General features: G+C 42.2%; 1 long non-coding RNA gene across 1 annotated transcript; it reads left to right on the top strand.

Moving 5' to 3' along the window:
• Positions 1-1,054: 1,054 nt before the first annotated feature.
• LOC130157097 (uncharacterized) lies at positions 1,055-20,322 on the top strand. The gene is made up of 4 exons (XR_008824697.1): positions 1,055-1,222; positions 15,462-15,572; positions 18,046-18,177; positions 20,248-20,322. It is a non-coding gene; the product is annotated as an uncharacterized LOC130157097 (long non-coding RNA).
• Positions 20,323-22,210: the final 1,888 nt, after the last annotated feature.

Below are 22,210 nucleotides of genomic sequence, written 5' to 3'. Positions count from 1 at the left end.
GTGACTTCACTTCTCATTAACTAGATGGAAACGAGAGCACTGAGCCCTTTCCAGGATGGAGATCTAAAGAGCAGTCAGCAAGAAGTAGCATGCTACCTCCTGCATAGCATTGCCTGTATCTAAGCTGCATTCATACTGAGAAAATGTGGAGGTAAATGTGCCTAAGGCAACACAATAATGATGTTCATTTTGTATTAGAGACAAAAATGGTATGCGCAACTTGCATTTGTCATCTCATTTCTTTCTGGGTAAGAAATCTGAGAGTTTGGTCTGAGAATGTGAAGACTTCATTCTTAAAAATCCCCACCCTATTTAATTGTCTAACATTTTTTTACTTCATCTGATGCAGAGTAATTGCTCATAATGCAGACCAAAGCATGTCTGTCCCTTTCAATAGCAGCAAACCTGGGACTGGAAGAAATTCTCACTGTACACCAAATCCTCTCTCAAAGCTTAACCTGCCACGTATGGAGTTAAACTACCACTTCGGATATAGAAGCCTTTCCCTCTCAGATGTGAATATGAATCCCAAATATGCATCACAGCCCCACCTCCAATGCAATAAGGCAATTAATAATGCAATTAAGGCAATAAGTAGAAAGAATGAGACTATAAGGAGAATAAGTAGCTGTAAACCTTCAAGCAACCAGGAGTCTGAGTGGCGTGGCCTGGTGTTTGGCCAGCTGAGATATACACACTGCCTTGGCAGACCTTGGAGCTTGGAAGAAGCCAGATACTTGGGAATGCACCCAGCCAGGAAGGGCCTATAGAGAGGAACCATGCTGGCGCACACCGTGTAGCAGATGATCATGGACTATTTTCAGGTGTATTAACTGCATTTTTTGAAGATGGAGTGATCAGATCATTTGTGGGGGAGGGAGTCTAGGTCACTCATGGGAAAACAGAGTGAAAATTTGTGTTAATTATTGACAGAAATTTGGCCTGGGCGGTGGAGAGGGTGATGAAAGGGAGGTGGAAGAGGATGGGGCTGGCATTCTGGGACTCGGGGGGGAAGTCTCTGATTTCTTCCATCCCCTTTCCCTCTGATTCCACTTTTCATTCAGAAGTCATGATTCACCATTGTCTTTTATTATTCTTTCTTCAGTTTATGGATTTAAAGCACCCAGTCGTGGAAAATACCTTTTGCATAAATGTCATCTGCTCTGTGGAGAAAAAAACAGGAAGACCATAAAGTTGGAGCATACCTATGCCAGCCTTAGTAGTGAGTAACATGCAAGTGATTTCCTTCAAATTTTGAGGAGGTTTTGGGTTTTTGGTTTTGGCTTTGATTCTTCACTTTGCTGTTGAGTTGCACATTAATGAGTGGCAGTTGGAATAAAGATCCCTCCAGTACATTACAACTGGAGAGCTTGTTCTGCTTGAGGAAAATAATGTTCCTTGCAAGTTATCAGCAGACAATGTTTCATATTTATCATCTTGGCAACAGTAAGTGATACGAGGAGCTGAAGAGTCCTCAGTGGTAGCAGTAACATTTCTATAAAGTAAATTTCTGACTTCTTCAGAATACCACAATATCTTAAATAATAATAAAAAAGAAGTGGTTGTATTGAGCAGTCACTCTGTAGTGTTAGACAGAGTATGTGGAATAATACTTTAACTTGCCAGGTAACTTAATTATTGGTCAGCCAAAAATAAAATCATCACAGAACATGATGCTTTGTGCAGCTGCTTGCATGTCTTTTTGTAATAGTATGAGGAAGTATAAAATACTCCAGGACAGAGAATAATGAAAGTGCAGAACTCTGTTTCAGTGATATAATGGGACGAAGTTAAATCTGGAAGTTACACTCAGGGAATTCAAACACCCATAGAAGGAATTCACTGGCAGATCATCAGGCTGTATCTGAACAGTGCTCAGCATCCGTTGCTAATCCCACACAGTAACATACAGGAAAAGGGAAGTAGAGGAGTAACAGGCATGCACAGTAGGAAAGGATGGAGTCAGAAAGGAATCTTTCTACAGCATATATCAGATAATAGAAAGCCTGTGGAAGGCATTGGTCTGTCTGGTTATTTACACTAGGGATAAAGTCTGTTACATTGTGTCGGTATGTCCTGTCAAGGACACTGAGCGGTAGACAGCCAGGTCCAGCTCTGTCATAATCTGCAAAACATTCTGTTGCTCAGGCTTGCCTGAGACAAAGTTGTGAGGCACTATACCAGCCAGGTACACCATCAGTTTTCAAGTGCTATTTGAAAAGCACAGAAAGAAAGAAGAAAAGAAAGACCAGGTGAAGCAAAAAGAGTCTCCACCCAGGACTTACTGATCAAGAGGGGATGCAGATGTGCCGCTGTAGTAGAAGAATTCAGCGCAGGTTGCTTTCTTGTTATCCTGCAACTGCCAAAGCTCACACTATTGTACTCAACAATGCTTGCATTACAGTCACCCGTGTGACTTGCTTTTAATGGCAGATCACATGACAGCATGACACATTGTCAGGTGTTCACATCCAAACGTTCACACACTTCTGTACTTTTCCTAGTGTCTAATGCGGCAACAGAAATGTAAGAGAAAGATTTGGGAAAGTTAGTTTTAGCCTTACAGATTTCAAATTCTTCCTTGTTTCTGCCTAAGGAGGGAACAGTGTTTGTGCAGATTTTGTGTCTCACAGCATAAGATGATTGAGGGAAAAGTATTGGGAGTTTTGGCTTCTGTCTCATACCTCCTCTTCATTTACACTTTTCCAATTTTTCTTCTCTTTCAGGAACACTTATGTTCAGTTCAGTACCCAGAACTCTGGGGTTTGACTGGAAAATATTGGACTAAACCCTGGTAACTTCCAGAATCTAGGCTCTTCTGAGTTTTTTAACGTCTTGAAGCCAGTTTGGAATATGAATATTTTAGCAAATGTTTGCATGACACACAGGTTTTCCAGTCTAATGACTGGGAAGAATAGGATCCCACAGTATCAGAGACACATAACATCCTTTTATAGAACGAGCTTTTAGGAGGCAGGAATGCTGTAAATGCTGAAGAAAGGAGCTGGAAGGAAATACCCAGGAGCCTACATTTCTCTGGCAGTTAAGGAGCAGACTTAACATACTGTTAAGCATAAACTGAGCTTGAGAATTAGATCAATGGTTATCCATGATTTTCTGCTAATAGGAACAACACGTTTAAAAATAATAGTATCTCGTAATAAAGCAAAAATATCATCACAATCCTTGTTTCTTATTTTAGCATAAGGAAATAGAATAGTTTCATTGTGCAGTTACATTATTAGAAGCAGTTAAATGTCATCTTATTTCTCTATAGAATATAATTAATACATGTGAATATACCAAAAATGTTGTTGGATCTTGTACTAGTTTCATCTTCAAAACACAAGAACTTGAGACATAGAAACCTTGAAACCCTAAGTAGCCACTAGCTCTCGGTGTTAGCATTTTTACAGAATATCACTTGTTTACATCAAGATGATCACTTCTCACCTCACTGCTGCTGCTGTGACTGCAGTTCCCAGGAGCTCTAAACATCGTATTCTGAAGCCTAAGAGTGCTGTAAGCATTTCTTAGACTTCTGCTATGTTGATTCTGTGCTCTTTCCCACACTTAGGAATGCTTAGCTCCATAAGGAGATGCTGAGCTTCATGGCTATGGCTAATGGAAGTGCAGAGGCCTCTCAGCGTGGAGGAGGATCCCCAGCAGCACAGGGCAGCTTGGTACAATAGCTGTGGATGGGTAGTAAAGAATTAAAATACACACAACATACATGTAGCTGGTAGGTAACCAGGAACTTGGCTGGACAGAGTTAGAAATAGTGCAATGAGGGATTCAAGTAAATGTAGACTTCTGTGATATTGCTATCACAATGGAAAGAATGGATTTTCCTATGGATCCTGTCCACTTACTGCCTTTAGCTGTTTTGAGGGGAGGCAATTGCTCTTCAGCTGCCAAGGCCCTGTAGCTGCAGGTTCCATTTTGTATCTGTTGACTCCCTTTTTGCTGCGTACCTGCATCACTGGCAGATGATCTTTGTAAAGCTGGACCTCCGGGGAATGGTCAGTAAGCAGGTCACTGGTGCCAGAGATCAGGCAAGGTGGTGTGGCAAGAGAGAGCTGTTCTTCCCCAAGCAGCCGCAGCATGCTCCAGCCAGTCACAGACTTGCTGCCTAGTGTGACAAGCAGAGGACTGAACCCTCACTGAATATATGCAGACATTTTTCTTTTCTGTGTACTGAGGCTGAACAGAATACTTAGGACTACCAGGCAAGCATCACATGCCCCAGCCAAATTAATTTCCTCTGTTTTCCATAGCAGTTTTCAGCAGCAAAAAGTAACGAGAAATTCTTGCTTACTGGTATTTTCAGCTACATCTATTCGGTCTTCCAGAACTGAAAGGTTTAGCTGGATGCTAGAATATCAGGGCAAAAGCGTCCTCATCTGTTAGTGCTCTGAGACCAGCCACACTGGGCTGCTGCTGCCATTGGGAGCTCCTGTTACATTGTCAGACATTTTTCGAGACTGTGTTTAAACTCCTAGGAAAATACACACTTACTCACTCTTGGGCAATGCTGCGTGGCCCTGAGCTTCCCACTTTGTCTCTGTGATTCAACAGTGCTTTTGTCAGGTCACAGCTGTAAGCAGAAGGGGCCTGATGCTGTCCTCATATGCACATTTCTTCAAAAGCTCATCTGTGTGGGTGATGTGGTGGTGGGAAATCAGGGGAGGATAAAGCTCCACTAGTAGCTTGAAAAATGGAATGTGAACGCTTTTAAAAGGTACTTTGTTCTTCTGTGCCCCAGTCTTTTTTAAACAGAAGTGGGTGGACCTAGGTATGCAGTAGTGGTAATGTTTAGTAGTCAAGTACTGTCTGCTCCAAAGTGCTTTGCTCCTGGACCCAATTAGGGTTGCTAAGTGACAACAACCTAATTGTCTCCCATAACTTTGACTAAGCCAAGCATTCACAAGCAAGAAAGTGAAGTGCTAAGGACAATGTAGCTCTCCTGCTGGACATATAACAAACCAGGTTTGGTACTAATCTGTTTTCTAGAGCAGACAAAGGTATTTGTTTGCTGTTCTCCTCTAATAACTTTATTATTCCCAAGAATATTATAGGGAATTGCATTAACTTCTATGGTAATCATAACAGAAAGCAATTATTTTCAGCAAGTAACAATTACTTCACCTTCCCAAATTTGTGACCACACCTGGCCTTAATCCCAGATTTAATAATGAACATTTTTCTGAACACTAAACCGAAACAGAATATATTGCTTGCTTTTTCATGGGGAGGGCTTGCAATTCTGCATGCTAGAGTCTTACCCCCTGCCAAACCTCAAAGACATAAACTGTTATTTTAAAATATCATGATTTTTGTAAGCATCTTGTCGTATTATTAGGGGTGGCTTAGGGCTGCTTTTTATTTGTGATTGCTACTTGGTGTAGGCAAAAATGCAAAACACCTGGCTTAAAAAGCTTGAAGCCGTGTAAATACTGGGACCAGCTTGGTTTCACTTGAGATACTCCACTATGTTTCTGTTATTTTCCTATCTAAGGACTTTAAAGAATGCAGATGTGAATGTAGATTTAGGAGAAAATATTAGGAGAAAACATTACAGGGCAAAATTGTTTGCTCTGTCAACATATGATTGTTACTGTGCAAACTGATCAAATACTGTGGCATTAACAGTACTAAAATGTTATAGAATGCCTCACAAAGGCATTAAATTATGTCTAAAGATCAAATTATTTAATTTAATTCTGTGTATAATAGCTTTCCCCTATGTTCCTTTTGGTTTTTAAGCAAGGCTTGTATTTTACCCGGTACTGCTTCATAAACTGTTTTTTTTTAAATCCACTTGTGCCTGACCTAGATTGAAAATTTTCATTGATAAACAACTAAAGCAGTGTTCAGCTATTCACAGCAGTATTCCTCAACATTGCTAATATTCATTAAACCTGGCAGAATGAGAAATCCCCAAACTACTAATTACCAGGGTGCTGTGCTGTTCACATAAGTAAACTGAAAAACATTCTGTCCTTGCTTTGTAATAGGAAAGATGGATGGCATTTTCTATTCTGTTTGTGCTCTCCAGTGAAAACCAGCACTGGAAAATACCCAGGGGTACTGCTAGCAAGAGATGCTTTCATCTAGCTGGGATGAAAGTGTAGATGAAAGACTGGTAAGAACTGATGCCCTGTTTCTCACCTAGCTTCCACATTCAGAAGTGTTCTTCAGGGACTCCAGGGAAGTACAATCCATAGCTGGAGGCTGGAGTCAGCACAGCAGGCTAAGGAGATGACAAGGAGCTCCCACTAAGTTGGATCACTAAAATCTTCCGTAGGTACTTGGTAGCCCAAGTTCAGTTTGCCATGACACAAGTACATCCCAAATCCGTAAGCTGTGTTTCCCCCTTGTAGTGATTGTATTTTCTCTGGAGAAAGAGCTCTACAATGTCAAATAACGTTGGTATTTTTCACTGCTAGTTATTTCTAGTACAATGATTTGTGGTCCAGGGCCTGATAGCCAGATTAAGAAGATTCCCCATGAGTTTGCTGGCTGAGAACATTTGCCAAGCCCCGAGCAGCACAACACATAAACAGAGCGTTAAAGCCAGATTTGCTTTTAATCTCTGTTTCGCTCTAATGCAATAATTTACATTACCTTGGTATCTAACTAACGGTCTGCCTTTATGAGCAGACATGATCTTACCCCGTGCTTGCTAGAAAAGTACCATCTCCAAACAGTGGGTTAGCAAAGCCCTGACTCTCTGCTGGTAACTGCATTTGCTCAGCTTCGGGACTGTGCCTTCGTAGCCATATGGCTCACAGCCAGCCTGAAACACAGGCTGGGAGAGCTGTGGAGAGAGCTGGAGAAAAGAAAGATGGACCAGTCTTAAGGAAGTTGAAGTTAGGTTTATGAAACAGACTGTAGCCTACTTCTCCAGCAAACCATGTGAATTAAGCACTTTGCTGCATCTCCAGATATCTAAATGTGATTAAATGTCCTGCTTAATGTGAATTAATGTGATTTGAGTCAGAATTCATCTTGCTAGGTGCTTTCTTTAAATAAAACATAACCTAATTATACATGCCAATTATCAGAGAAACTGATCCTCAGCACAACTGAGGGAGAAAAATCCCTCAGCACAACTCAGGAATACAGTCCTAATGGTTTTGTGATTTTGGACAGTACAATGCTGCAAGTTCAGGCACCATGTGATTTTTAAGTGATACAAAAAGTATGTGAACTTGCCGTTGTGTGCATGTTGTCTTCCAATACCCATTTTTCAAATAGCTGTTCAGTTTTATGGTTTTGTTTATGTGGCTCAGAAGGGTAAAGGACTGAAATAAAACAGCTTTTCCAACAAAGCCATGTAATTAAAACCTGACACTCAGCCACTAAAGAATTCCCTGGTGGCCAAATGAAAACTGAAGAGTGTTGAGGGATATTAGTGATGTGCTAAGTCATATCTGGCTTCCAAATTAGAGGCAATCAGAATTAGTTGAGAAAAAAAATTGCTTTATTCAAGTAAAATTTTAAAAGATGCTGAATTATTAGTGTGAGGTTAGTCATGGGGGATGTGAAGGACAGCTGGGAATGTGAACTAATTAGCAACCAGATATGTAGATCATGAAAACCAAATTGTTCAACAAAATTGTAGCAATGTTAGGTTTTTTCCTCTCACCAGACAATTAACAAATTGTATCATCTCTCCATTTTACCGGTGATGAAAAAGCTGAGAAGGTCACATTCTGATGTGCCAAAGGATTGTAAGAGAAGGCGTCCAGTTGAAAGCCTGGGTACTGCCATTACCTCATACACGCTTACCACTGACAGCTGCTCTCCAGTTACCTCCCCGAATACACCAGGCCACTGGCTCTTGGTGCCTAAATTCTCTAGGTTTGCTGGGATGTCCGATCGCCATTGTGGTCGGCATCACTGGGATGAAATAAAGAACTTGAAGCACAAATAATTGGCAAGATACTGTACCTAGTATTGCAGGGCTAGTCAGAGAGTAGGCTACTTTATTCCTGAATTTATTAAAATTAGCTCTAATTAGTAGGATTTTAATGCATCTGCCACATGATTTAAAGGACCATGTGCAGTCCTCCTATGGGACTGAACCAGCACCCTCCAATGATAAGACCAAGCTGTTGCAAGTTATGCTAAAAATGCGACCATCTTCAGCATTGGGCATAAAATTCTTATCCTCTAGGGAAAAGGCACATGAAACTTGCTTATAAAACTGGATGACTAGTGAGTTACATCCACAGGAACTAACATCTGGCTATGATCCTTTCAGATTACCCAGAATCTTAATCGAAGGAGAAGAAAGCATATAATTTCAGTAGTCAAACAGTATAAATAATAATGAAGTAGTTTATCCTTTGAACAAGCTACTTATCCTCAATGTGTATATGTACATTTTGGGCATATGAGAATTTTAAAAATGCTCTAAATGTATATCAAGACCACAAAAGTGATGTCATCTTTATTTATACACTGCAAATGTAATTAACTTTTGCTATTCATATTCTCTGTTCAAGTGAATAAAAAAACCAGCTTAGACTTTTAAAAAGTATAGTATTAGGATAAAGAACAGCAACAGGCATCTTTCTTTTGGCACCATGGGAAAGATGCAATAACTATTTCTTTAAAAAAAAGACATAAATGCTATTAATCTAAACTACCAAGGAGCAGATGAGAAGGCTAGCTAACAAATCATTTATTGTTATATAAAAAAAGCATCCTTTTATGCATATGAGTATCAGTGATACTGGTATAGTTAAGAACACATTAGGAAGCTCAAGAACCAAGTTCACTATTCCAGTTTCTTTAGCATGATTTCAATGACTTTTAATTATTTCATCATGTCCACGTGTTAACTTTGTTATACAATCCTGCTCCCAGTCCCTTCTGGGTCCCCTTGTCTTACCACCTTCTTACTTCTGATGCTTGCACCAGTCACAGTACTTCAGCAGTGTGTCCTCCCTCCCCTCCACCACAGACCCAGGACTGTTTTTCACATTACTCATGAGGCTGGGTAAGAAGATGATTACTAGATGCTTTGCCACAGTTTGTCTCCCAGGAACTTGCACGGATCTGGGGGAAGACTTCTCTGTACAAGGGCTACACTGACAGTCTCCTGCTCAACCATGTTTGTCCATAGACTTGTTGATTCAGATTTTTGTAATGATTTCCACAAGTTGGCCTGGTGGAGCTGTCAGCCTCAGTGATCTTTTAATTCCCTGTAATTCCTCTTGGATTACTTTTTAAATCACACAGTTCACTGGGAAGCCAGTAAAACACTTGAGCAGTTTTGACTGTCACTGCTCTCCAGCAGAGAACAGCCCTGGCATGCACAGGTGCTGTCTGCCTCCAAGAGAATTAGAGGTAATCATACAATATTCGAGGATAAAAAACCCCTTAAAATATGAACTAGCCTAGTTTTAAGTTTACATTAGCAAAAAACCCACCCAAACCATTGCCCAACTCAAACCCTGCTGTAAAGCAAAATAGTTACAACACAGCAATTATGTGTAATAGGCAGCATCTCTCCCAGCATCAGATGTGGATTGTAACATATGGCTTTCCATGATGGATTCCTCTGAGAGTCCTGCAAATTAATTGTAGTTAACAACTACTGCTACAATTAGCCTCTTGTTTTTAAAAGACTAGGGTTTTTCTCCTTCATTGCCTAATTGTTAGCAATGATGTTAATTGATAGGACCCCCTTTGAGTTTGCAGTTCTAGTTCAGGTTTGGCATGGATCGTCACAAAAACAGAGCACTAGATAGAAGAGGGTTGCATACGTTTCTCTTTTTAAAAGCAAAAGCCAGTAAAGGGAACAAACAGCCCACAAGTTTCACACTGGTTCTGTGCAGTGTAGGCTGGTGGATCAGAAGATGTTCTTTCAGGCTAGTAAGTGAGGAAGGGCAAGGAATAGATAAATGTAAAATTTCCAGCAGTGTGCCTCTGCATGATTTAGTATTAATTTAAAACATCAAAATCGCTGAATTCAGAATGGCTGAATTTCCATCTTGAACCTGTGCAAAGGTTCATTTCAATCCAGCAGCTACTTCAGAGTGCCTGCTACCAGGTGCTTTGCAGGAAGGAGGTTAAAAAAATAGTAGTAGATGGCTAGGAAAGAGTAACAATGTGCCAATGGGGGAAGGAAGTTTCTTTAATCTTCCTGGCTTTGTCCTGAAAGCAAGAATCTTGCTTATGTATTGTAACACCAAGCAGACCTTTTAAAAGCAAAGTAAAACAGATACAGCTCCAAAGGGTAGATTTGTCTACGCTTATTTTAACTATCTAAAAGTTTCAGCTATTTGTCCACACTTCTGGTGTAGCCAATGGAAATGATAGACAGCAACCAGCACTTGCCAATTCATCCCGGCCCCAGAAGAGCTATTTCACCCTGTAGCAACATGTGTTCCTGCCATTTGCTGTTGGAAGGGACCCAGGTGGCTATCTTGGAGCAGAGGCCTGCCTTTCAGATTATTTATAGGCAGGTGAGATGAATCCCAAATGGTAAGACTGCAGTGTGCTTACCGTTAACAATAAGTAAACACTGAAAAGCAGAGAGGTGCGTAAGGATTTTGTCCAACTCTCACAGTTCCCACAGATGTTTATGAAAAAGATAAAATGCAGATCAACTCACACTTTGATAAATATACTGTATGATCCTACATCACTGAAATCAGCAGAAGAACAAACAAGCAAACATCTATTGGTACTGATATGAGTAAGCAAGGATCCAAAATTACTCATCATGAAAGCTGCTGGTAACTGCCTCATGGTGCTCTCCTTGCTCCTACTGTTCTCCAACAAAGCTATCAAACATTTGCGGTGCCAGGAGGGAGGTAGCTGTGGTACATGGGTGCATCTCTAACAGAGTAGCAGGGGGAGGCATTTAACATTTAAACTACAAGCTGTTTGTGACATCCCAGCAGAGCTGTGGGATGGCATCACTGCATGTTAGAGTATAATGAAAATCTGTTGTATAAGGAGGTGCTTCATGCTCAGAAAGGTTGAAATGTTCATACAAACTGTAGATGGCTATTTTAGTGGAACGTGATTCAGACATTGCATTGATTAATTGTTTTTTGCCTAGTCTGAATGGAAGAAATGCACTAAACCATTTTTTCATTACAGAAACCTGTACTAAAAGCAAACAAACAAAGCCCAAACCAGTTACTTTACTAGGAACATGAAAAGTCAAGACAAACTTGCTTTTTAAGAATTGCTATTATCCTTTACCTATGAAGTGTCTCTCCTCATACCTGGAAATGTTTTTAACACCCCAGAAGTGTTCAAAGCAGCCAGAAAACAACATCTGCTTTAAGGAATTGTTCTGAAATGTAAAGTGTGTAAAAAGCAATGTAATGGCCTGCTCAAAAAGCGAACATTTTGTCTCCTGACAGTCAGATTCTGACCATATTGATCAGAACAAAACCTTTGGGCGAAACTGGCCTGCTTCACTGAGTTTCTTTTACTAGCTCTTGTCTGTGGCAAATGGACATTTTATTTTATAGCTGCACGTTATACTTATTCTCACTTGCCATCTGCAGTTTTCACTGCTGCTTGTTGGTGATTATTTCTCTTGAAAGGAAAAGATCAGGCAAATTAATGGACAGCATTTGCCGTGAATCCTTCCTCCTCTTCCTTTAGGACATTCCTGAAATGCAAATGATGAGAACAAGAAATGGTTCAATGCTCTTTATGGCAGCTGTCTGTGTCAGGGTTAATTAGACTCCATCAGGTAGCCAGATATTCCTCGAGAGAAAATCTTTGTTATTAATAAACACATCTGGCTTGGATTTTGTAGGACACAGGCTAGTAATATAACAGAATTAAAGATTGGTAGCTGGCATGAGCTTTCTCCCCAGCCAGATTTGACTCTTACATTTACAATGCATTGAGTTTGTCTTTTCTGAAGGCTGAATTCTGACTTGAAGCACAGTCTGGGAGCCAGATTACCTTAGGTCAGAGACTGGACTGGAATGAGGTGGGGGGATCAGCATCCACTGTATAAAATAGTTTATGGACCCTTACTTAAACTATCAATTTGTCTTCAATAATTCACAATCTGAAGCATGCAAATTATTTTCTAAAGCTCCAGAACGGAAGTGGTCATGGGTTTAACATAAAGCCTAATCTAAAACAGGCAGCTTCGTGAACAAGGGTAATCGCATTGCGATGAAATCTGAGCTAATGGAACAGGTTATCACTGTAAAACCTTATTGCTCTGAAGGGCATGTCCACTTCTGCTTTGAAGTCCAGCATCTCCTCACAGATGATGCAGTTCTGTTATAATCCAAAATCCTGGTGTTGTGTAACAGGAAAATTGCATGCAGGAGGAAGCAGCGAGAGTATCAGTGTGAGGGAGAGAGCAGTTAATGCATCCACAGCTTCTCGCCATGTCTTGCCACCCTCACAGTAAACAATTTCTTCTTTAATCTAAATCTCCCCTCTTTCAGTTTGAAGCCGTTTCCCCTTGTTCTGTCGCTACATGCCCTTGTAAAATGTCCCTCTCCAGGTTTCTTGTAGCCCCCTTTAGGTGCTGGGTGGCTGCTCTAAGGTGTCCTTGGAGCCTTCTCTTCTCCAGGCTGAACAACCCCAACTCTCTCAGCCTGGCTGCACAGGAGAGCTGCTCCAGCCCTCTGATCATCTTCGTGGCCCTTCTCTGGACTCGCTCCAACAGGTCCATGTCCCTCTTATGTTGGGGGCCCCAGAACCAAACACAGCACTTCAGATGGGGTCTCATGTCAGTGGAGTAGAGGGGAGGTACTACCACACTTGTGATGCAGCCCAGGATACGGTTGCCTTGCTGGGCTGTGAGCACACATTGCTGGGCCATGTTGAACTTCTCATCCACCAACACCCCCAAGAACCATATAAGACATCTGTAGTAGATATGGGAAACAAAGCCACGTCATGATTGTCAGGCCTCTGCAAACGTGAAAAGCCTGTATTTCCCTTGGCACACTTTAATACAATTTATACTCTGAAGGATCTTTTTCTTCCTCCAGTGACATGCACCCTGCCCGTTAGGACTGCTTACCTGCCAGTGCTGGCTTGGAGCAGGCAGGTTTTCAGCAGTTTGACCACTCACAGCTGTCTGGCAGCTCCACAGAGCATTCTGAGGAGAGACAAAGCCAAACTTCCCCAAACGGAATCTCATTACAGAGTTTTTAATAATTTTTAAGTGCAGAATTAAGACACCATAGTGCTGTAGCAGAGAGCTTACCATTACTGCTTCTCAGCAGGGACACAGTAGTGGCTGTGCTCTCTGAGATCAGTACTTCATATTCTCCAGGAGTCTGGCTCTGAAGGCAGGTGCCATTAGCCCCAACAGAACTGCCTCAGAGAGGAGTCCTGGGGGACTTACTTGGAAGAAGTTACTGCCTTTGGGGAGCTGATTTATGCCAGAAAACAGTCTTTTGCATCCCTTTCCTGTTTCCCTTACCTAATGTAATGACCATTTTTATATCTGTGATAATGGACAAAAGGAACTTTCTGCTGGAGAATGCTGTGCATGAGAAACACTATTATTTAAAACCTTCCTGGAGAGCCGGTGTATGCATGTACAGGCACATCGCATTTCAAGCATTCTCTTACTGATAGATCCTTCCTTAGCATTGAGATGTCCCATCTTGGCATGCCCAAAGGGCAAATGTTTTATGCAGGACAAACTCTTCACTGAGTCTCTGCAGTACCCAGAACCATAGGTTGACAGTGAGTGAGAAGGAGTCTTAGGCTTTACTACAGTATTAAATAAAATACTGTAACTTAGTAAAACAGGGGCCCAGTTTGGCCAACTGGAAGGCAAAATCCCTAAATTCCAGGTGCTGTGAGAAGTTGATTTTCTTCCATAATCTTTATTCCTTCCATGGTTGCACACTTTTAATCGGTTTGTTTGGGAGGTGCAACTTGATCCACATAACACCACAGAATTGGTACACCTTGATGTCCTTCAGTTTTGCCATTTTTCAAGTCATCCACTGCACGTTCATCCTGGGAGGAAGCAGCTTTAGCTGGAGGTTGGAAGAGTGGGACAGGAGGGTGTTGTGATGTAGAGAGATGCAGGGAAGAGCTGCTTGTGCAGAGGGCTCAGTCTCTCCAGCCAGCAGTTACGGGGGGATTAGTCCCTTGAGTAAACCCGCTCTTAAATGGCTGTGGGGTTTCCATAGAAGGGTGCTTCAACTCCCTGTCTGCATAAGCTGGAATAAAAGTCACCTCCCCTCAACTGAAGGCTGTGTCCAGCAGGATGCTATTATGAAGTTGTTACTCCTGGAAAAGAAAAGCAAAACAGGTTCCATAGCCTGGTTTTAGTCTCATATGTGTGTTTGATTTCCCAAACTAGGGGGTTTGATTGCAAGAACCTCTGGAAGTTCCCTTTTTCCCTTGCACCTTTGCTGATGTACCCAGCTGGGCACTGATGCATGGTTGAGCAGACAGCAGCCCTGCAACATTTTCATAAGAGAAATGCGGCAATTTTCTATGTCAGACTGTGATACAGCATAAAAAGCCTATTTCTGTTAGACCACTTCAGCTTAAGTATTTGTGCGCTGTTCATGCCAGCCTTATCTAGGAAATAATACTGTGCTGCATCATGAAAAATTCCTAAGTGAAGGCAAGCTGTTCCAAAAGCAAAGGCCAAGGTATTCTGGACAGGTGTAGAAACACAACCACCAGCTGTGCTTTGAGATGGACAAATGAAAAGTCCCAGTGATGCTGGGACTAATCTCAATTCCTGCATCAAAAACCTGTGGAAATGGGGATTAGTTACTATAGTAGTTGCAAAGATGGAGGCAGTTGCAAACCAAGAGGGCTGTGCAGCACCTGGCACTGCTGCAACGTGCTCCGGTTTAGCTCGAGAAGGGTGCATGGCTCTCCCTCAGCTGTTGCAGGAGCAGGGGCTTCTGCAGGCAAATTGGACTCAGAGTTTTCCAGATCAGGACAAAACTCCAAGACAGAGCGTGTCTTGAAGCTGAGAGAGGTACTTTGCACTGCACCGGCTTTGTGTGCTCAAGTGTAAAACGTTGCCAGATCAGCATACTACATTTTACAGATCTACCCTGAAGAGAAACATGATCACATTGTGGGTAGAAGTTGGGCCAATCAAGGGGTTTTTTGTTGGTAATGAAAAAAAAGGGAGGGGGGCAGTCAGCATTTAGGTGAAGGTGGGATAGAGAGAGCAGAGATTGGGTTTCCTGGTGCAGGGGGCTCCTGGGCCTCCTCTTTTTGCCAGGAGCCGTGGGGTGAGGGGATCCACATGCCATGGGTGCTGTGTCCCGTGGGCACTGCACACCTCGGCTCCGTGCTGGTGTGAGCCTGGGAGGTGGAGGGCTCACCTGACTGAAAAGGGTGCGCCGCTGCTCACCTCTGCTCTTACACCCACAGCTACGATGGCATCCGCCAGGCATCTTTTCTGAAATTTGTCTTTGTTCTGGTTTTAACTTTTCTTCCCACCATTTTTCCTCTTCCAGCACAGAGTGTTTCCCGGCACAAAGCTCTAGAGCAGAGCTGTCCCTCCAACTCCTCCATGGCTGTCCTCTCCCACAGCAGCTTCTGAAACAGGAATTCAACTGAAGCAGCAAGTAGGTTTTGCATTCTAAAATCTGGAAACCTTCTGAGTGAATCTTTGCAGATCTCATTTATTTCCTGGGCTTCTTACTATATGTGTGGTTTCCAAAGCACAACTCACATGGAAATGTGCAGCATATTTAATTTGGACATATTCTCAGAGCTTCTTTGCTGCAGACAGAACTTGCTCAAATAAGTAAAGAAATATATTTAATTCTTTGAAACTTAGTGGGTCATTTTCTTAGATACAGACATAACCCCTAGCAAACGTTTGTAATTAGTGGCTCTGTACCAGTCATGTTACCTTTCTCAGTTGTTTTACATCGAGGACAGTTAATTTCTCTGCTTATCTGGTCTGTTTGGTATGTACATGATGTACTAATGAAGAGAGAGAGAACAACAATTATGCTTAGCACTTATACAGCACTTACTCCATTTTGCTGCATAAATATTAACTGATGAATCTTCACAAGAGCCCCAGGGAATAGATTAATACTATTATCTTTCTATTTAGGGTAATAGAAGCAGAAAGATGCAAGACAGTATGAAAAGGAAAAAGAAGTGCATAGATGTACTTTTCTGAGCTTTTTATAGCATATGCAAGAGGCCTGTAGATGTTGTTTATAATTCTGCTTGCAGTTTACATTTAAGTGCAACAGAATATTAAATCTTGCCTTCCTCTGACTTTACTGAGAACTTGACAAACGAGGAGCAAAAACATCTTTAGAAATTAACCGAAAGGTGAGAAAGTTAAACCATCAGCGAGGATTTTTCTTCCAAATGTTTTATTTCAACAGGCATTAAAGACTTGGAAACGGAATTAATATAAATAACTTATCTCAGTTAGGCACCGCTTCCTTGCCGTTCTGCTTTCTTCAGAACTAATCATCCTGCTCCTCCATGCACAGCCCTGCTTCAGAACTTTCTGGGCTGCTTTTGTGTCGGGTGCAGGTGCCCGCACCACAGGTCTTGGACCTGTGTTTTAAACCTAAACTGAGCAAGAAAAAAGGGCCCTGTTTTTGTACAGATGGTAAACACTGGTTGTTCTATCATCCAACCTTTGAAAAACTCTCCAGTACTTCTTCAGTGATATTGAATATATTTAGTTCCAAAGGGCAGAAATTAATCCCTTCAACAATTAAGTTACTTTATTCTCTGATAGCATTACTATACTTGAAGGGACACAATACATAAATGCATGTTATAGCTGGTATTCCTTGAAAGATGCATTTGTCCTTTCAAGACAGAGACATTATGTTCTCAAAATCCATTTTTAACTGAAAAGCCTCCCGCTGCCTACATGCAGGTATAGATGTTTTCTGATTACCACTAATCAAACTTCAAGGTTGCTGCGTTTCCCATTCAAGGGAGAGCAGGATAAACTCATGTTAATGAAAGAGAGGAAGCAGCATTAGTCTTGGGGATTAAAACAGATGGGCTTATCTTGACTTCCACTGAGTTTGCAGAGAGGGAGTAAAAACTGATTTCAGATAAAGCACATTCAATTAGATCTTTTTATACAGGGTATATAATGAAAAATGTGTTTATATACTTAGTGATGTCTACTCTGCAGGTTGAGCTATGAGTGTAACCACATGAGTTTACCTCCTTTTTGTATGAAGGGCGGTGCTGCAGCATCTTGTGGTTTAGCTTGTGAATAGCACAGCTGCACTTGGGGCCAAACACGCAGCAAAGATGTCACCAGAGCTTATTTGCCAAGGCAGCATGTACTAGTGGGTGAAAGAGACCCTGATAAGAGTTTAGAGGCAGTTAACACTAAACCAAAAAGTGCTTCAGCAGGGCAGTGGAGGCAGGCGAGTTCTGACTCAGAAGTACAAATCCTCACTCCTGGGCAGGCTGCTTGCCGTGAGTGACCCCATATTGACAGCAGATGTGGTCCTGGCGTGTTTTCAACAGGCACTGTGGGTATGCCCGGCATCCCAAGCAGGAGGATCTTTGTGAGCCTTGGCCTTGTCCGACAAGCCAGTGCACACCTTGTAGTTCTGCAGCTGCTTTGTCAGTGCACCAGTGAGTGTAAGGGTAATCTGGTGTGTTTTATCAAAGTAGAGGCTTAAAAATTTCATTGGCATATAGGAACCAAAGCTAAAGACAGATCAAAGGAAACAAAGCACATCATCTGTAGTTAGTTGTCCCTGGTTTTAACAAGTTTTTCAGGATTTTCTTCCCAAGTACCACAAGCTATAAGGTAAGCAGGAGTTGAGGCCAGATTCTAGTAACTATTTCCACAGCTCAAAGTGGTGCTGAGGATCCTGCCCTCTGCTGTGATCGTCAGTCCATGTTTGTACTCCAGGTTCCCTGGAGCAGCTACCTGACTACAGAAGATTTTCCTCCCCAGAGTCTTTTCTCTGAGATATTAGCAAATGTACAAATATTGCTTTGACATGGTAGGTAGACCTGCCTTCTTCAAGTCTTCTCTTAACACTTTGCATTCCTTAGTTAAGACATTCCTACTTCTTATCTTTTCAGGGCTGCCATGATACTTCGTAGATCACGTACCATGAGAAACGGCAGTTGTGCTTACACCTTTGTAGCATTGGGGCTTCCAGCTCATTATGAGCTTGGCAGTGAGTCTGCTGGTGATTTTGCTGCTGGTATTAGGTAAGTGCTTTTTCTCAATGTTCCTGTCTCCACCACACTTACTATTAGTCCTGTAATCCTGCAGCCACAGCCGTTGAAGGTGCAAAACGCAACGTGTGACCAGAGCTGTTTGAGAGTTTCTTGTTTTCAGTAAGAAAATATACCATTTTCTCATGTAGCTACTGCAGCAAACATCACAGTTCACTTCTTTTGGTGGATTTTGCCGTAGAAAAAGGCTTTATAATGAACAGCAGTTTGAGGGAGACTGCAACCATGCAAATCTGCACTCCCTGGCCTCCTGAAGCCAGGGTGGTATGTGCCAGTTTTGGACTCTATGATGTCTGCTGCCTTCTCTGGTGGATTTTTTGCTCGCACCAGTTTAATGCTTCGTATTTTTTGGTTCCTGAAGGAGAACAGTGAAATTGCTTGTAGTGATGTCCCAATAAATTTTCATTCAGTAAAATAAACCACAAGCGATCACGAGACAAAGAGGCTGTTAATGACTCACAATGTTTCTTTTGGTTTGGCGGGTTTTTTTGGTTTGGTTTTTGTTGTTTTTTTTTAACAAGGACACCTGCACAAAGCACTGCACTTAAAATCATTCATTTGATCTGAACTGGCCCCATTCAATTTCCTGGCATTCAGAGGAACCACAAGCCCCATCAATGTAATTTTATTTTCTTAAGTGAGCAAATGCAAGCATGTACTGTGCCAGTATGGTCAAATTGAATCTCACTATATCTTCTGATCACTCTGGACCATTCACAGGAAAAAAAATCTTTATGAATCTTCCTCTTCCTGGCAGTTCCTCCAGGTATTTTTGGGGAAGGTGCCTCCCCAGCAGGGTCTGGAAATCAGCTGTGGGTTTCCACGGGTCAGTAAGGGCAGGTGGATGGGGCTGATCACTTGTGTGAGCCCATCAGCTTTTGAGGGAGAGGCTTAAGGCAGAAACTAACACATGTTAAAAGCCATGGGGTCCTAGCAAGTATGAAGAACATAGTTGTCTCACCCCTTTGCTTTTTAATGGAGATTACTCCCTCTAATATATACGAACGTATTGATTTCTCTTTTGAGTCAACAATAAAATGTGTTTCTGCAGCTTTCCTTTTCATTAGGCTGCATCAATAAATCATGAAGTTGAACTAATGGAAACTATGGTCTGTTAACCCTGGCGCTCTGACTGGGGCCATCAGTCTGTAACGTGCGACGGGGCAGCTCACAGGCGGAGATGCGCCCTAGGAGCACTGCTGTACCTGGGGGGCCCAGAGCAAAGTGGTTAGGAGCTACAGAGATTCTGGCGATGCTTCCTAGGATTTGCTGGAGCCACCAAGCTGGTATTTGGTATTTTAAATTGTAAACTTTGCGACATACGGGATGAAGTGAATATTAATTCAGTTATATATATGACCGAAGTCCTTCTGGAGAGGGTGATACTGCAGTGCTGACCTGACGAGGGCAGCTCAGAGTTTTAATGCAAAGAGGAAATGGCAGATTGTGCAAATGAGACCTGGTGGTTTATGCCTTGGAAATCTAAGAGAATTATGGCAGTGAAAGGCATTTGAGGCCCGCTGCTAGATGAGGTGCTGGGAAGTGGGCTGAGTTGTCTGGTTGCACCAAAAGCCTTTTTACTGAGTTGGGCCCGTGGGTGAATTCTGTTTTCACATGGTCCTCCCTGGGCTTCCTCTGATTTCCTTTGTTGAAATGGGAAGTTTTGGCTGAAAAAAGTATATATTAAGCCATCTTCGCACAGGACAATGTATTCTTCTCTATTCTGTCTCATCAAACATTTAGAGGCACGTTTGCCAGATTAGGGCTGGAAAAACTATGTCAAGCTGCTTAGTCAGATCAACAGCTTTGGCCTCTCTGCTTTCCTTCCCAGGGAGGTGGCAGAGCAGGGCTGCCTGTGCCAGCAATGGACACTCTGCCACGGGCCCTCTTTTCTGGGGAACTGGACCACAGCCATTGGAGTGCTTTCATTTTCAAATAAAAGTATTTAAAATAAAATCAGGATGTCATGCACTTTACAGCACTTCTCCTAGGACAGAAAGTCAAGAAACAAGTTTCCATTAGGTGCCTTTCCTCTAATTCCAGATATTAATCAGATGGCTGGGATTTCTGATGCAGTCTTTGTACTGGCATGAAAACAGCAGTATATCACGTGGCAGGTAAATCTCTTTCCTTACCAATAAATAAATAAAGCAGTTTATTTCTAGCATGTTATTGCAATGACAGCATTAACAATAAAAATCAAGAGCAGTTACTCTTTGACACAGTTAAAAAGTAAGCCTGGACCAATCCTTATCACTAGTATAAGAGGCTACTCTCACTTATTCTGCCTCTCTCTTTCATTGCAATGAACTGCATTTTTACATTGACCCTTTGCTAGTTATCTTTTCTGATACTGAGGAATTGTATCTTGTCTGCACTCTCAAGCATGCTGAAAGGACCGTTGTTCTTCACCTGATGGTAGACAATACCCTACTGTAGTCAACCTGAACTAAATAAACGCTCAAGTTAAGTAGGACTTCCCTTAGACTTCCAGGACTCCTGCATTTGTGCTCCTAGGTTTGTTCTTGCCTGCATGTTGTGCTTTTACTACATTCATTCATTGTATTCATGGTGGTTGAGGAAATCATGAGCTTTCTGGTGGAAAGATCAGTAAACACAGGAAAAAAATTGCGTGCAGCAACCGTGAAGCCTCCAGTAGAGGTTAGACAGGGCAAATAGCTTTCAGATATGATAAATACAGATAATTCTGGCTTGGGACAGAGAAATAGACTGCATAACCACAAGGGTCCTTCTTGCTCATTTTGCCTGGGCTTCTATATAGCACATACATTATTAATATGCATATTAGTGTCCCAGTGTGGTACATTTTAATATCACTCACACTGAAATAAAATTTTATTTCCTCAGGAGACCATTCATACAAAATTACCTTGTGCCATCTGCAACAATGAAGAGTATGACTTTTGCATCTAAATACAATGATGTTTTCATGACAGAAAACTGGTGAGCAGCGGCTGATGTGCTGGAGAGCCGTGCCTGGTGTGAGTGTGTGTCTCTGTGCCCTGAACAAAGCTGGGACATGCTTGAAAGTGGTGCCACTTGAACAAACCAGGAAAAGCAGAACTCCAAGTCCTGGGGCAATCACAGAGGATTGGACTGCTGGGAAATAGGCATATTTGCAAAACAGACAGGGAGAGACTTTGTAGAAATAAAATGGAGAGTTCGATTTGTTTAATAGGAAGATATGAGCTGTCACAGTCTGTACTGGTTGCCTAACTCACTGGACCCACTCGTTGGACCCCCAGCACTTACCTGGCAGTTCTTTGATTCCAGGTTGCCAAAGTGAAAGAGAACTCTTAACAATTTTTGTGCAGCAAGACCCTACAGTTTAACCTCTTTGGCATCTGAAAAGAGAGGTTTCAGCCCTCACATCTTCCCAACAAGAAATGCAAAGCAGGTCACACAGGCTCAGCAAACCGACCTGCTGATCACCTTCCCTCTGTTCTTGAGCTAGGCAGAAACAGTGCAAATTCCTGGAAAACAGCTAAACACTGAATGTAGCTCCTGCACCAATGCCTCCCATGTTCCTCCTCTGCAAGCTGCCTCCTCTATCCTCTGAGCCTTGCTGGTGGGCAAAGCCAGCAGCCCTGCTTACAAAGACGGGATCAATCAGCATGTGTGCTAGGCACATCCCTGAATAATCAGATTTGCTCATATTTGCATCTGGTATAGCCACAACAGAAAACATGGGGGGGGGGGGGGAAATCTGTACAGTATAGCCTTTCCGTATTTGTGACTTTCCTCGTTTTCTCCCAATACAGATTCATGGTGTCTGTATTTGTTTTTGCTGTACCACACTATTTGGTGATTGCAGATCATCACAAGTCCTTACCAGGTTCCCAGCTAGCTAGTGTACAGCTCTTCATCTACTCACCACAGTTACTGCCTCGTTTTCTCAGCTTTTGTCTGAGGTTTGATGGTTTCTGTTCATCTGATGGACCCGTATTCTTGCTTCCTTTTCTCCCCTGTCATTACGCTGGTTTCC

This window comes from Falco biarmicus, chromosome 11 (genome assembly GCF_023638135.1).
Source record: "Falco biarmicus isolate bFalBia1 chromosome 11, bFalBia1.pri, whole genome shotgun sequence".
NCBI classification, from domain to species: Eukaryota; Metazoa; Chordata; class Aves; order Falconiformes; family Falconidae; genus Falco; species Falco biarmicus.
This window is presented reverse-complemented; position numbering and strand designations above follow the sequence as displayed.